The sequence below is a fragment of the Antechinus flavipes genome, chromosome 4, assembly GCF_016432865.1.
Source record: "Antechinus flavipes isolate AdamAnt ecotype Samford, QLD, Australia chromosome 4, AdamAnt_v2, whole genome shotgun sequence".
NCBI lineage: Eukaryota > Metazoa > Chordata > Mammalia > Dasyuromorphia > Dasyuridae > Antechinus > Antechinus flavipes.
The window spans coordinates 12857514-12875169 of record NC_067401.1 but is presented as its reverse complement, the minus strand read 5'-3'; the positions used below and the strand labels follow the sequence as shown (position 1 = coordinate 12875169).

Here is a 17656-nt window from a genome sequence, read left to right as displayed (position 1 = left end):
TTGTAATGAGAATATTGTTTTTTAAAAATTTCTTGAATATTGATTTTGTAGCACTTTACTGTTGATAACCTCTATTTCTTTCCTTGAAAACTTCCATTTCATAATCTCATAACCAAATAAATATATTTGGGAATTTTAAAATTTTATATGCTAAAATTAAGTGTTAATTGGTTCTTTTTGTCTAGAACATCAGATCTTTAGCAAGAAAACATCTAGAGAGACTTTTCTCAATTTAAAGAATACTTTTACCTGCATTGTTTTTTTTGTGCAGAAACTTTAAGTTTTTATGTAATCAAAATTTCCCATTTAATCTTCTGTAATGTTCCATAATCAAAACTTCTTCCCTTATCCATTGTTGTAAAAATATCTCTTTCCATGGCCCTTTAATATATTTATCATATGATTTAAATTAAAACAACTCAGAGTAAAAAACAGATGGATCAAGTAAGAAATCCTAGAAACAATAGGTCATTTCTTCAAACACTAAGACAAGACATCATTTTTTCAAATTCAGCTTTTAATGTAGCATTTATATAAGCTCAAATAATAATAATAGTTATTAATATTTTTACCATCAGAAGCTCTTTTTTCCATTTTTTATTAAAGCTTTTTATTTTTCAAATCATATGTGTGAACAATTCTTCAACATTAGCCCTTGTAAAACCTAGTGTTCCATTTCCCCCCCCTTTCCCCAACTCCCTCCCCTGGATGGCAAGTAGTGCAATATATGTTAAATACGGTAAAAATATATGTTAAAGCCAATATATGACAGTATTATTTTTTGAAGTTGTAGGAAGAAGAGATGACAGTTGCCCAGTGAGGAACAAGCCCAGATAGCACCTGCCTAGAACAAATGCCACCCTGAGCATGACAACTCTCCAGATGCAGAAAATCCATCACAGCCCTGAATCTATGGAGAAGGAAAGGATGTCAAGGCCCTGGAATACCAGGACTTGTGACTTGCTTTGGTTATGTATTCTTTGTATTGCCATTCCACCATTTCCCTTTAAGTTTTAGCTCATTCTCTCCTTGGATATAGTATGTGTTTGTGGAAGAATCCACTCCTGTTCTGAAAGGATAGTGCTTTTATAACTTTTTTTTCTTCCTATGACATGTGAATAAAATGCCTTTTCCAAGGGCTAATTGATTCTACTGATTGATTGTTAACAGGAAGCACAGTGATGGGGGCTCATGAGCATTTAGTGAACATAATAGGGTTACCTTAATGCTATAGAACATAGCCTTCTGGGACAACTCCAACTTGCTCTTAAATATGAAATCTGGGATTTGAGCTGGGGGCTGCTACCATGGATTAGAATATCCTCTCCAGTTCTGTTCCCTCAAGGACTCTGAGAATTTTTATTCCCCAGATCAGGGGTGGGAGAACACTAATTTTGCTTTGATAACTCTTCTAAGTTCAGAACTGAGTTCCCTCTACCAGTAACGTCACCCTAATAATTAGCAACCATTAGATATCTCTGATCACCAGACGGTAAGCACGTAATGGTTATTTGTCCAATTGTCACCAAAAAGCTTTGAATGATTAATCAGTCATCTCAAAACCCTTTTTTAAGGCTTCTTTCATAATATCACTTATTTTAAAACGGTCCCTTCTGAGAAAGTGAAACTGAAAAAACCTCCTCTAGAGCTTCCAAAGCTCTACTCTCTGCCCCTGCCTTTGAAAACCACAGAAGTTTTGGATCGCTGAAAAGACTGGCCAGAGGATTTGCCCATTAACCCCAGAGGTAAGTCTGGAGCTGATTTTTTTAGTTAATTTTTATTAATTTTAAATTTTATTTTTTAAACTAAAAATTATTTTCAAAATAAAATAGACTTCTCTCTCTCTCTCACCTTTCCTGACACCCACATTAAGCAAGAAAACTAGCCCTTTGTTACAAGGCTTTTGCACAGTCAGACCAAAAGAATTCCTGCATGAGCCATGTCCATAATAATATATTATAAATATACATATGTATATACACATATATGTATATGTGTATGCAACACAACACATGTATACACAATATACAGTCTAATCTATATTGTTTGTACCTACATATTGACATATATATATATATATTCCGAATTTTCTCCCTCTCAGAAGGTGGGTAGCACATTTCACCATGCAGCCTCAGGAATCATGTTCAGTCATTAAAATTCTAAAATCTTTCTAAGTTGTTTTTCTTTACAATATTATTATTTTTAAAAATATATATCAAATCTGCCTTCTCATCCTCCTACTTTTCCATCCTCATTGAGCGTAGGAATACTCCTTCCCTTAACCTCCTCTCCCTCTAATTTCCTTTCTACTTCTTCCTTTTCCCTCCTATTTAACCAATGACTTAAAGACATTTCTGTAGCCCACTCTAGGTGTGTGCAAGTCTCTGCGTGTGAGCACGTGTGTGCGTGTGTGCACACTCATTCATTCTTCCTTCCTCGGACCAGTTCAGAGGAGAGTGAGTTTCAAGTGTCAGTCACTGGCTCTTCGCCCTTTTTGTTCAAATAGATTTCTACTTTTGAGACCCTTTGACCTTCCTTCCCTTGCCACTCTTGTGATGTCCCCCCCCTTTCCACACTTGAACTCATTAACACATAACAGAACAACTCCCCAGCCTTGTCTAATTGGATTCCCTTTGTGACACCTAATGACAGGATTCAGGGCAGCATATATATCCTCTCCCCATATTTGAAAGCAGTTCATCCTTGTTTAATCCTTTTATTATTCATTAATTTTACTTTTTTAATGTTTCTTTTCACTCCTGTGTTTTAAGTTTCTGTTTAACCCTGAACTTTGTATCAGAAAAGCTTGGAAGTCTATTTATTAAAAATCCATCTTGCTCTATAGCATTATACTCGGTATCACTGGGTAGATTATTCTTTCCTGTAAGTCCATATGCTTTGCCTGCTGAAATGTCACACTCCACATTCTCCACTCCTTTATAATGGTGGGTGCTAAGTCATGTGAAATTCCTGACTTGAGCCCCTTGGTCCCTTGCAATCTTTTTTCTTTGACCAAAAAGCTCTGGATTTTGGCTATGACATTCCTGAGAGTTTTCATTTTGGTGGTGACCAACGTATTTGTTCTATTTCCAATTTGGCTGCTGATTCTAAGAATGGGGGGAAGGAGGAGTATTCTTTTTAAGATTTCTAGGTTCTTTTTTTTTAACATGATTTTTAGAAAGTCCAATGATTCCTAAATTTTTTTCTCCTTGAAGCTGTTTTCTGTTTTTTCCATGAGAAACCTTATATTTTCTACTGTTTTGTTTTTGTTTTCTTTTTTAGCCACATGACTTTTTTTTAATAATTTATTTTTTATTTTATTAAATATTTTCTACTTACATATAAGCAATACTTTTACAATTGTTTTTTAAAATGTTAAGTTCCAAATTCTTTCCCTGCTTCCAGCCACTCTCCCTTCCTTGAAAACGTAAGCAATTTGATTTCTTTTTTTTTTAAATTTTAATATCTTTTTATTGATAGAACGCATGCCAGGGTAATTTTTTACAGCATTATCCCTTGCATTCATTTCTGTTCCGATTTTTCCCCTCCCTCTCTCCACCCCTTCCCCCAGATGGCAAGCAGTCTTTTACATGTTGAATAGGTTACAGTATATCCTGGATACAATATATGTGTGCAGAACTGAACAGTTTTCTTGTTGCACAGGGAGAATTTAATTCAGAAGGTATAAATAATCTGGGAGGAAAAGCAAAAATGCAAGCAGTTTATATTCATCTCCCAGTGTTCTTTCTTTGGGTGTAGCTGCTTCTGCCCATCTTTGATCAATTAAGGCTCTCTTTATCGAAGAGATCCACTTCCATCAGAATACATCCTCAAACAGTATCGTTGTTGAGGTATATAATGATCTCCTGGTCCTGCTCATTTCACTCAGCATCAGTTCATGTAAGTCTCGCCAGTCCTCTCTGTATTCATCCTGCTGGTCATTCCTTACAGAACAATAATAAGCAATTTGATTTCAATTATACATGTAAGATCATACAAATCCCATTTCCATATTAGCCATGTTGCAAAAGAAAAAATAATATAAAACAAAAAAAAGAATTTTTTAAAAAAAGTATGCTTCAATCTGAATTCAGGGTTTATTAGTTCTCTCTCTGGAAGTGAATAATATTTTTTTCATTATGGTTATTTTGGAATTTTCTTAGATCATTGTTTTGATCAGAGTAACTAGCTCTTTCAAGTTGATCACCCTGAAATGGAAGAAAGACTGGCCCCCTCGTCCCTGGGTCAAGGGGCCTCAGGCTTATAGGAAAATGTTGCTTAAACTAAAGTAAGGGAAGTGTTATGTTCAGACTGGGTCCCATCCCCCAATTCATAAGACCCTAGATTTTTCGAGAAATGGTTGAAGTCCCAGACTTTCCGAGAAGTATGTACCTAACAGAGTCGGGACAACATTGCAAAACATGTGGACAGGTTCCGTTGTGTGCTCACTCCCATCCAGACATTTCCCTATTGTAAACGAGAAACTGTGTCAGTGATTTCCGAAATTTGTAACTGCAAGGCTGTATCAGGCATTGGGAGCCCTAATTTCCAACCAGAGACTTCAGGTGAATTTCAGTTGCTATGATTTCTTCTTCATCATCTCCTCATCAAGATTTCGGACCAATGATGGGAAGCTTGTCCAGGAAATCAGAGAGCTGGAAAAGAAGTTTTACTTTATTAGAATCAAAGTGGATATTATATTTGCATAATGAAAATAAGTCCAAGCCCAAGACCTTCAAGAAGGAGAATGTTCTTCAGAACATACAAAAGAACTGCCGACATCATCTTCAGGAAGCAGGGATTGAGGAGCCACAAGTCTTTTCGATTTCCAGCTTTGAATTAGAATCCTATGATTTCCCTAAACTACAGGAGAATTTGGCAAGAGAACTTCCAGAGTATAAGCACCAAGTCTTTTTCTGGCCCCTTCCGAATATTTCTGAGGATATAATTAACAATAAGATGGTTTCACTTTGGTTTTGTTACTTTATGGTATGGAAGTTGTTAGGCACATGGTCCACTATCTTTTCCAGAAATATCTTTAATGAAGATGATTTTTCTCTATTAAAGCTTCATTTGAACATTTGTCAAAGACTATTTGGAGTAGATAATGCATCTCTCCTTAAGATCTCTCAGGCATCCAGTAGGCCTGTAAAAGAGCTGAATGTCCTGATCAAGTCCCCATATCTGTTGACAATTAAGAAGGATGAATGTATCAATAAGAAACTTTTGAAGGATACTAAGATATTCTGCTCAATGAAGAGCATTGCCATTGAATGCTGCATCAGAAAAGTTTTCTATACGTACTTATACTTCCTTGAGACAGTGGGCAATGATAGCAAAATACTCCTCAGTAAACTATGGGAAACCACCGTTTGAAGAACACTAGACAAACACGGACCTTCTGGGAAAATAGAGCAGCAGGTGGACCTAGAGCAATGACCTTTGGCAGAGCTGGCCAGGCCCATTTCCTTCCAGACTTATTAATGTGAATTTGATTTGAATTCTAATGGGGGAGAAACTACAGAAACTCTAATCATGAGTTAAACTGTTGATGGCTCTCTTCATATTTCATTCCCCTTATATAATTATATATAATAATATATGATTCCCTTATATAATTTCCCTTATATAAAACTGGTCATATATAGCAAGTACTTAATAAATGGGTGTCATAAGAAATGACGAGGAAGTCAGTTTCCAAAAAACCTGGGAAACCTAATATAAACTGTTACAGAGTAAAATAAAGTGAGCAGAACCAGGAAAACATTGCACACAGTATAAGCAATATTATAACAATGACTAGATGTGAAAGACTTAGCTACTCTGATCAAGACAATGATCCAAGACAATTCTAGATCCATGATGAAAATTGCTCTCCACCTCCAGAGAGGAAATGGATGAACTCGGAGTTCATATTGGAATATAACATTTTCAACTTTCTTTGTGTTTTCTTTTGCCACATGACCAATATGAGGATATATTTTACATGACTTTACATCAATCAATATCCCATCTCTTGGCTTCTCAAGGGTAAGAGGGAGAAAATTCAGAACACAAATTTTTTTTTTTAAGAATGAATGTTAAAAATTTACATTTAATTGGGAAATATTTAATGAAATAAAAAGATTTTCTTAAAAAACAGAAGAAATGATTAGGGGAATGGTTTCAGAAAATAACACCTGTAAAGACCTATAGAATTTCATGCAGAAACTGGGAAGAACTAGGACTTCATTGTACATGGTAAGAGCAATATTGTAATGATGATCAACTGTGAATGATTTAGCTATTGTTGTAATGGTCGGGCTAGCTTTCTGGAGGTCCTCCGGAAGGGCCTTGGTCTCAGCAGGATAGTCACCATGAAGATGGCAAGAATAGAGTCCAAAGTCTTTATTGTCTCCTTCATAGTCTGGGCCTGTTACAGTCTGACCCAGTCTCAGTCTGACCCAGTCTCCTCCAGCAGTCTGACATCTGCCAGTCTCAACCAGTCTCACTCCGAGTCTGACTTTGTCCCCAGTTTATATTGCCTATTACAATTACATCATCACAGTATACTGAGTTTGAACCAATCTAAAGTGACTACATCGTTATATCAAACTACAGCAATTATATCATTATATCATACTAGATATATGTGAATTAGAGAACTATTATCTCATCAATTCCACTGAGTTAACACCTTGTTTCAAGTATACTTCTCTAAAGTTCGGCCTTCTACATACTGTGATAAGTGCAATGACCCAAGACAATTCCAAAGGATTCATCATGAAAAATGCTATTCACTTCCAGCGAGAACAAATGAATTCTGAATGTAAATTGAAGTATAATTGTTTTAGCTTCTTCATTTTTATTCTTTTTTTGGCAACATGGCTAATGTGGCAATATATTTTGCATCATTTGACATGCATAACTGATCTCATATTGTTTGCTTTTTCAATAGGTGAGGGAAGGCCTAGAGGGAAAGAGAGAATTTAAAACTCCAAAAAAAAAAAAAAAAAATTAAGTGCTAAAAATAAATCAAATAAATAAAAATGCTTGTTGCATTGCTTTGTTAACTTGATATCATCCTCATTTTGTTTCTTCAAAGACATATCATTTCTTTGAATAATGACTTTTATTGATAACATGATCCATATTTCCATGTGTCCCTTCCTACTTCTCTTCCCAGAAAGCCATACTTTGCAAAGGAGAATAAAAGAGAGAGAAAGAAAACAAAGTTCAGTAAAACTAACAAAAATGCTTTTTTTTAATGTGTGGTGTTCCATACTCACAAACCCCCACATAAACAAAGGAAGGAGAAGATAATAGCACATAAGCATTTGACTAAATTCAACAATATGTAGTTCCAGAGAGTAGTCAGGTAGGAAAATGTCACAGCCACAGATGTGGGGATACTACTACTACTACCACTACCACTACTACTTCTCCTACTATCAGTACCACTTTTACTAATAGTACTACTATTACTATTTTAAAGTTTGTAAAATGTTTCATATATTAACTTGCAACAATCCTTCAAAACAAGTAAAATTATTATTCACTTTTTACAATTTTTTTTTTTTTTTTTACAAATGAAAATGCAGCTCAAAGCAATTTCATGATTTGCCTTGGATGACATAGCTAGTTAGTATCCGAAGTACAATTTGAACTCAGGTCTAACTGACTTTAAGTCAAACACTCTATCTGGTACACCACATAGTTGGGAAAAACCAATAAAGAGATAAGAAACAATTTTAAAAGTTGACTAGAGACTTACAAAGATAGCTCCTATTGTCTTATTTACTCCTCCCATGAATTGGTTCTAAGTAACTTGATCATGGGATCTGAAATGGAGTTCAAAATCAAGGGGTAAGGAAGAGAAAAGGAAGAGGAAAGAAGGGGAACTGGAAAAGGAAAAGAAGAGGAAGGGAAAAAGGAAAGTGGGAAGCAAAAGGACAGAAAGGAGAAGAAGAAATGAAAGAGGAGAGGAAAAGATCTTTTCCATACTATTCATGCCCTTGCATTTCTGAATTGCCCAGAATTCAGTGTTGAAAAAAATTTTAGAGGTCATATCCCCTCTACAACCTATTCTTATCCAGCCTATTTTGAGACCTAGGAATGGGGAACTCATCACTTTGGGGGCAGCTCATTCATCTTTTGGACAGTTTTTCCTTATAAGGAGAACAAAGATTTCTCTTTGCTATTCCTAATCCCTGTTCCCAGAATCCATCTTTCACATGATGATCCTTGAAGTTACCTTTTATGCCATCTAGAAATCTTTAAGCTCCAAATATCTTATTTTTTTTCAACTTCTCTCTCAATGACATGGTTTTGACCCTCTTTGTTCCCCTGTTTGTCTTCCTCTTAGTATTTTTCATTTGGAATTTCATTTGGAAATACCCTTCCTGAAATGTGGCAAGCTTTGGTGTACAGCATTCCAGATGGGACCTGAGCAGGATAGAACTATCATCTTAGAATTATCACCTCTGTCACTAGGAACACCATGTCATCCTTAATTTACCCTAAGATAATATTGGCTAATATCAGAAAATGTTCACAGGGCATTTTACACTGCAATACTCCAGTGCTCCAATCACTTAGGATTTTATTTTATGGTTCTCTATTTTATATTGCTCCCATCCTGTGAACACAATGAGGTTAGGGACTCGGCTTTACCCCATCCTTTTCTTTTCCTACTGCCTACCTCCATTCTATGTACCAATAGGACTTTGCTAAATGATGACTTTGCTAAATCAACTGCATTGTCCATTCTTTTTATGCTTGGAGATAATGGAAACGCCTAAGTGCCTTCTTCTTGCTCTTATATAACCGTTGTCCTGCTAAACACCGTCTCTTTTTTTTCTTTTTGTACAGTTGATTTTTTGATCTCGTGCATCACTTTGTCTCGCTATTAAATTTCAGCTATTTGAATTCATCCATTACTGCAGTCTGTTGTGAACTTTTTAATCTGTTTAATCAGCCAGTGTTTTAGTTATACCTTTTAGTTTCCTGTCAGATACAAATGTAATAAATATGGCATTTCTGCCTTCATACAAATGTAGTCCAAGAGTGGTCTTAGACCCACAACTTGCACATCTCTATCTTTATCTCTGTGTTTCTCTCCCTTTGTCTCCTTCCTCTGTCTCTGTCTCTGTCTCTCTCCTCCCTGCCTTCCTCCATCTCTCTCTCTCTGTCTCTCTCTATTTTTTTTTCTCTCTCTCTCTCTCCCTTTCAATCTGGACTGATTGACTTACCCCAATTTATCCTTATATTCCTAGAGTGGGAGAACTGGCTGTAGCTATGACAATATGATTATAATCTCTCTTTCTCTCAGAATCTCAGGCATAACATTGGTGCATCATGAGAGAAAGTCAATATGGGGAAGGATAGAGCCAGATTCACCCCTATTCTTGACACACTAGGTCCTGAGCCCCCATTGATGTATTTCCCATTGACATGAAATTCATTTCCAACAAGATAAAAGATTATAATATTTATTCAATATAAACCAAAAATCAGAATAACCAAAATATGATAAACCAATCATACATCTGAGTCACATTGTCCCACCAGAGCACGCAAGACTCATGGTGAAGAATGGGAACAGTGATAACAGCTAACATTTACAGAATGTCCATTGTTTGGCAGGCGCCATTCTAAGTATAATTATCTCATTTGATACTCTCAACAACCATGGGAGTTGGGTGCTATTATTATCCCTCTTTTACATATAAGGAGCTGGAGGCAATGAGAGGTAGCCCAAGGTCACCCATGTCCTTGCTCACTTATAATTCCCACAGTCAGGGATGCTGTGGCTGGAGGATCTCCTCAGTTCAGGAATTCCTAGTTGCTGTAGGCTAAGGTAATCATGTGCCCTTACTAAGTTCAGCATTAATGTGCTGAAGGGAAAGAAAAGGAATTCTGGGTAAACATTTGTTGGGTCTGTTGTAAATAAGGGGATTCTTATTCATGCATACTGTGACATTCTAGGATTGTATATTTCTGACCATAAAGACAGACTAGTCATTGATGCCTTGAGGGACCTAAGGTCAATGTGAGTCAGATGAGAGGGCCGTTGAGAGCCTTCCAACTGTGAAATTCTATAAATACAATGGAGACTGTAACCAATTTGAATAACTGAAGGATGAACTTTTGGGTCTCTAACAATGAAGACCTTTAAGTCTTGGGATCAGAGTGAAAACAGAATTGTGTCCAATGTTGTTTACAACATTATTTTGACCTGTGGTGATCTTAAAGATGTAATCATTTCACAGATGAGGACCTTTTGTCCCAAAAGGTCAAAATCTTGCTTAAAGACCCAGAATCATTAGTAAAAGTCAGCTGCCGTGACTGCTTGCCATTCAGTCAACAAACATTCATTAAGCGCTTACCATGTGTCAGCCACTGGCTAAGCACTAGGGATACAAATATGAAAAAGACAGTCCCTGTCCTCAAGGAGCTTACAGTCTAATGGAGGAAGACAACACACACTCACACACACATACACAAACTGTTAAGGTTTGAGGGTGGAATGGTTGGGGAAGGTCTTCAGCAGAGGAGCAGGATGGTTCAATGAGTGCAAACTGTTAAAAAAAAAAAAAAAAAAAAGAGATGGTTGTCCCAGGAGCTCTTTTTAAATGGAGGCTTTGGGAGGACTTCTTTACTTCACCCTTCAGTTTTCCAATCAGAAGGACAGGAGGTCCTAAGTTGCCAATGAGGCTTGGGTACCAAAACTCAATCTCCTGGATGATGATTTTTCTGATGAAGTGCTTTCCTGGGGGCATGGGAGATTCTAATCCATTAATTTTTCTCATGAATAAATTAAAAATCCTACAACGGCACAACTGAACTGAACTGCCATTTTTCTTGCCCTTTCAGGTCCCTTTATGATTTGGTATCATTGAGGCAATGGATACCACCCTCATTTTTAAGACTCTTAAGAGCTTATTCCCCTACTTTTCAATATAGTATAGAATAATAACCAATAAGGATGGTGGTTTCTTGCTTGAAGATGTGGTTATGGAGATCCAGTCAGCCTTGCAGAAGGGAAGTCTAATAGAGATGTTTTTCAAGATCCAGAAGATACTGCAAATGTTAGAAAATGCCCCCTTGAATATTGCTGTGATAGGGGAGTCTGGGTCTGGAAAGTCCACTTTCATCAAGGCCTTTCAAGGAATTGGGCATGAAGAAGTGGACTCTGCAAGCACTGGAATAGAAGAGACCACCATGACGGCTATTCCCTACGAGCACCTTAAATACCCCCATGTGAAGCTATGGGACCTGCCGGGCATTAGGACCCTTAATTTCCACCCTGACACTTATCTGGATCAAGTGGGGTTCGACCACTACGATTTCTTCATCATCCTTTCGTCTTCTAGATTCACAGCCAATGATGTGAAGCTGGTCCAGGCAATAAGAGAGAGAAAAAAGACATTTTTCTTTGTTAGAACCATGGTAGATATAGATTTGGATAACGAAAGGAAGTCCAAACCCAAGTCTTTCTGTAGGAGAGAATGCTTCGGATAATGAGAGAAAACTGCCTGAAAAACCTCTACATTGAAGGTTTGAGGGAGCCCCAAGTCTTCTTGATTTCTAACTTTGATTTATCTGATTATGACTTCCCAAAGCTGGAGGCAACCCTGCTAAATGATCTGCCGGCTGGCAAACGCTACACCTTCATGTTGACCCTGCCTAATGTTTCTGAGACTGCAATTGAGAGGAAGAAGGCTGTTCTACAAGAAAGGATCTGGCTGGAGGCCTTGAAGAGCACCACTTTGGCCATAGTCCCCTTGGGAGGCTTCATTATTAATGACTTAGATACATTGGATAAGTGTTTGAAACGTTATCGAGACATTTTTGGGCTGGATGACAAATCTCTTCTCCATCTGGCGCAAAAGTTGGGGCAGCCCCCGGAGAAGATCAAGGCTTCTGTAAAGTCTCTGGATCTGCTAGCACTCATTAAGGAGAATGCCATGAAAAAGCTCCTAAAATGGGTTGAAGACTTCCGCTCTTTTCATGGAGGCCCCCTGGGTTTCGGCTTCCACTTTGGAAAGACCTACTTCTTACACTTGCGCTTCCTTGATGCCGTGACTGCCGATGCCAAAACTCTCTGCAGAAAATTTTTAAAAAGCTATTTTTAAGTAAGAGGATGGAGAGATGGAGCCACCTGACTTGAGAGAATAGCAGGGGTTCAAAAATCTTGGACAAACTCACCAAGACAAAGACCTAAGCAAAGTCAGGAAAAGAAATTCTAAGTTTAGGTGAATGGATGGATTCCTGCTCCTTGAATTTACTCAGCCTGGTCTGGAAAAAAGTGGACTTCCCCTTTTGTCAGACAGGTGATACAGAAATTGTCTTTCAACAAGATTTGGGTGATTAAGTCCCTGTAACCCCCAAACCCACATCTCATTATAATATTCAATTTTACCTTCACCATTCATCAGTAAGAGTTGATCACCACCCTCAGGAACACCTGTTCTTTTAAGGACATATAAATGTAAGCCCATTGTCATAACAGATTTTTGGCATTCGAGAGGGCCACTAAATTCTTTTACTAATAATGTGCTAGCATTATTAATAAAACTATTACAATATCTCTTGAACTTATTAAATATTGATGAGGTCTAGATTTTGGGGTTCCATTCGGTCAGGGAACCAAATGGTGAGGTCTAGATTTTGGGGTTCTGTTTGGTCAGGGAATCAAATGAGGAGATTAGGGTTTCTGGTGATTAGGGAGTTAAATGATGAGGTGAGTGGCAGATTCAGGATTCAGGGAACCAAATGAAGAGGTTTGGCTCCCCTAAATCCCCTTGGGATTTGGGAGTTTTGAGAACCCCCTTTCTGGCGGCGCAGAGATCCTTCCTAATTATGAACCTGAAAGGCTAGATTGATTAAAAATTTTATCATAGTCATTGGGAAGTCAGCCTTTGCTATGCATGAATAGAAAGACTGAATTCCTTAATGGCAAAGTCCCTACAGAGAGATATAAAGTAAGGTCCCGATAGAGAGATATAAAGTCTCATTAGGGAAATAGGGGAGGATAAAGAGAGGGTAACGCTGAAAGAGAATATCACCCCAGCAGGCAAAGGCCTGCTATACCAGGAAGAGAGCTTCCCTGGCATATTAGGTCCTCTGCAAGGAGAGAGTTTAAGATTGGCTCTTTTATAGTAGAAACTTTTGTCTATGAGCTGAGGGCAATTCTTGATAGGGCTGAGTCCAGCTTGAGTTGAATTTAAATAGAATTGAATGAGTCTCTGTAATTCTATAGGAAGCTTAATCAGTAGTGAGTGTTATTGATGGGGATGGCGCCCATTTCTCAGGATCTCTTCCAGAAGCCAGGATTCAAGGAGGATCTGTCCTGCCAGGAGTGTTCAGGGAATTTGGGGGTTCCCTTCAATATTACTTTTCAAAGCTGTCTGATGAACACGGACACTAAATGCATTCACCTTTGTTTCATGGGAAGTTTGGGGTAATTAAAAGAACTTTGTGACCATCAAGCATCATCTATTCATTCTGCTTTCCTCATATTTCCTTTTGGGCAGACATGATTTTAAATAGGGTGATGGCTGTGAGAGCAGAAAGGAAAGTTTGGATTTGAGAAATATAGTGGTGAAGAAGCGAGAGGACATGGAAGGGGATCAGATGTGCCGGAGCGGTTGCCCTTGGCGATGAGGTCGTTACAGCCCCCAGAGCAGTCAGGAAGTTGTTCAGTTGTGTCCAGTTCTTTATGACCCCGTGGCCCTTAGCACCCCAATACTGACCGTGGGATTTTCTTGGCAAAATCCTGGAGTGGTTCCCCATTTTCTTCCCCAGTGGATTAAAGCAAACAGAGATAAACACCTAGTAAATGTTGGAGGCTGGATTTGAATTCAAGTCTTCCTGACTCCAGACCCAGAAGGACTCAACTTGTCCATTAAGAAGTGCTTGGGAAATCCTTATTGACCGATTTCTGATTGCGGGCAGTGATCTGCCGCCATCTTCTGGGCATTAAAGAAACCGCAGGATGATGGAGGGAACTGTTTGCAAATTGAGTTGGTCAGACCCAGGTTTAAATCTCGGGATTATTTGGGTGCCATCCAATGACACAGAGCCATAGAAATTCCTAAAGGAAACCTGGCTGAGTCCCTTTGAGACATAAAGGAACCCCTGACACAGTTTATATTATTTTATTTCTGCCTTATACTTTTAAGCCAAAAAACCCAAACCAAGACAAATTATGAGCTTGTATGAAGGTGGGTTTATCCTGGACTGAAAAAGGGGGGATCATTACAGGATCTAAATCAGAGATTTAGAGTTGGAAGGGACCTTGGAGGCCATCTAGTCCTACTTTTTTATTTTACAGATGTGGAAACTGAGTTCCTCAGGCAATTAAGGGACCTTGTTCAGAGCCGCAGATAGAACGTGACGGAGCTGGTATTTCAACCCAAGTCCTATAACTTAAAGTCTAGCCCTTTTTTCTACTTTCTACCACAGTCATTTCCCCATACTGGTCCAAAGGAGGGTGAAATTTCCTAACTGATGCTTCTCGTTGCTTTCAATTTTGTGAAACACATTATATTCATCACCACAATTTAGACCTCTGGACATTTCTGTAAAGTAGTTATGACTGATGTTGTTATACCCATTTTGTAGCAAGCACACTTGGGTTCACAGAGACGAAAATCTTGGCCAAGAATCGCTCCATTAGTGTTGCAAGAAGCAAATTCTGATCATGAAATTTCCTAATCTCAAGAACTGTAATCTAACAATTGTACAATACTGCCCCGTATAGGACAAAGACTTGAGGTGATGTTAACTATTGGTGAAGATCCAAACCCAAGATCAAGGCTTCTTAACTAGTTGTGTGTCCTGGATCCCTTTCCCAACAATCAGGTGATACCTAGAGGCTCCTTCTCACAATCATGTTTTTAAATGCATAACACTAGATGTTATGTGTAAAAACACTAAAAAGAAAATAAAGATGGGACTTTTTTTTCATCCAAAATCATGGACCTCCTGAAATCTATGCTTGAATTCTTTAGTTATGATTCCCTACCCTAGATTGTGACCAATCACTTTGACAAGGTGGAGATCATTCCAGAGATGGGGCCGGGGATACACTGGGATTAGTTCCTGCTCAATATGAGCATTTATTCTTCACAAATCAAAAAAGCTACAAATCAGGGCTTGGTTTATTGTTTTATTGATTGTCCTGATTTAAGAAAATGATGGAGAAATGTTATTTGTGAGTATTAAACTTAAACGCGTGCTGTGTGTATTTTTTCCTGAGAGAGCTGGTTATTAAACATTTATCAGCTCACTCTTGGACAGAATAGGTCTCAAAACTTGACCTGATACCAGTCCTTGTCGCATCTTGAGCCTTATATAGAGCAAATGAAGATCTGTCTGGGAACTTTTTTTTCTTTGCTTTGTATGTTCAACAGTGTTCTTTCTCTTTCCTCACCCCTATGATCATGCTTTTCATATTTCAGAAGCCTAGTACAATGACAAGGAGGCAGCCAAGTGGTACCATCGTGCACAGAGCACAAGGCCCACAGTCAGGAAGACTCATCTTCCTGAGTTCAAATCTGGCCTCAGATACTTCTTAGCTGTGTATCCTGGGCAAGGCATTTTCCCCTGTTTGCCTCAGTTTCCTCATCTATAAAATGAGCTGGAGAAGGAAATGGCCAATCAGTCAGTATCTTTGCCAAGAAAATCCCCAAAATGAGGTCACAGGGAGTCAGACATAACTGAAAAATGACTGAACAACACAATGACTAGATTCATGTGCTTGGAGTTCTCTTGGAGATTTGGCTTGGAGTCTAAATTTCAGTCCTATAGAACTACATCTCCCTTATCTCCCAAATTGGAAATGAATTATTTTTATTTTTATTATTTTGCACTTTATTTTTCTAGGTTCTATCAGCATTCAGAGTGACATGCATAGTAAACCAAGCCAGTTTGGAATAACTTTTCTTCTCCATTTAAGTAAAAAAAATTCTCAAACTTTAAATGAATATGAATTAAATAACGATCTTATAGTTGGAAGATCTGCCTTCCAAACCGAGTTTCTGATAGCTACGTGATTTGAGCAAGTCATTTTATCTCTCATCCTCAAATTTCCTCCTTTCCAAAATGGAGGCCCCAATATTCACTCCAGGCACTTCATCTTCCTTTCTTGCTTTCACATCTGGTGCTAATGTGTTGATAGAAGGGTTTTTTGGGTTTGTTTTGTTTTTTGCTGAGGCAATTGGGATTAAGCGACTTGCCGGGGTCACACAGCTAGAAAATGTTAAGTGTCTGAGACTAGATTTGAACTCAGGTTCTCCTGACTTCAGAGCTGGTGCTCTATCTACTATGTCACCTAGCTGGCCCAGAAGGTTTTTTCTTACTAGAAAAAAATAAAAACAACCCTCCAAATCTTGCAGCTGTGTAGGGCACTGTGCTTGTAACTAGGTAAACCTGAGTACACACCTAACATCAGACATTTAGTAGTTACGTGTTCCTAGGGGATACTCTCTCAGCCTCAGTTTCCTCATCTGGCCTTCCCAGAATTGTTGGAGGATAAAATAAGATCATATTTCCTAAGTGTTTGACAAACCTTAAGGCTATTAAAATATTAGCTATTGTCGTTGTTCAGTCATGTCCAACTCTTCATAATCCCCATTGAGGTTTTCTTGGCAAAGATATTAGAATGCATTGCCATTTCCTTCCCCAGCTCATTTTGAAGCTGAGCAAACTGAGGCAAACAGGGTTAATTAACTTGATCAGGGTCACCCAGTTACTAAGTGTCTGAGGCTGGATTTGAACTCATAAAGATGAATCTTCCCGACACCAGAACCAGGCTATGTTCGCTATGGCGCCCTCTAGCGGCCCGTTAGCTATTACTATTACTGTAGAAATATCTAGGAGCTATCAATAGTCCCAAGGCAGGTATATATTAAACACCCTCTACTCCCTTTCCTGCTTCATCCTTGCTTCCTATCTAGTCATCGGTAATTCATATGACTTCTCCCCACCTCCTAGTCACATCTCTTCTTTTCCAGATTTAGCATCGTTCAGCTACTCACCCCCAAGAAAGATCATCATGGAACAAGCTGAAGAATAGGGTAAAAATTAAAAGCACTATATGTGTAGATCTCGAACCTTCACAACCCACTCCCTCCCAATCCAGCTGTTCACAGTAAATCTCCCTCTCACATTGGAATTAGGTTCCCCCACACCTTTAATTTCCCAGCCACAGAATAGCATCAGGAGTGACTCAGCCCAGAAATTCTGGGTCTCCAATTTGATCTTTCTCCTCCTCCCACTGAGGCTACGTAAGAAGGGACCAGTCATCCAAGGAAGTGTGGATATGGAACTTCACCTTCTCTGGGGTTATTGGGTCTTCCAAGGATATTAGAAGATGGTCGTAGTTGCCTCCGTGGCTGTGAGCTCCACACAGCATGATTCAGAGGACAGTAATAATGATCAGGGATGCAAAAGAACAAATGGAAACGTTCTAGTCATTATCCAATATTCAAATATGAATAATTAAGGCTATTCAAAAGTGGAACGGACTTCTCTGGAGGTGCTGGATCCCCCCTCATTAGAGATCAGTCCACTTGTCAGGTAGAGTAGCATGAGAATCGATTTTCAGCTGTGGGTTGGACAATTTCTTTGCTTGCCAAGGTCCTTGAAACTCTAAAATTGTCTGTGAATG

The 17656-nt window shown here is 38.4% G+C and overlaps 1 long non-coding RNA gene across 1 annotated transcript; it reads left to right on the top strand.

The window, feature by feature from the left end:
* The first annotated feature begins 1492 nt into the window (after nucleotides 1-1492).
* Nucleotides 1493-13472, top strand: LOC127563530 (uncharacterized). The gene is made up of 2 exons (XR_007953988.1): nucleotides 1493-1745; nucleotides 10855-13472. It is a non-coding gene; the product is annotated as an uncharacterized LOC127563530 (long non-coding RNA).
* The last annotated feature ends 4184 nt before the right edge of the window (nucleotides 13473-17656 follow it).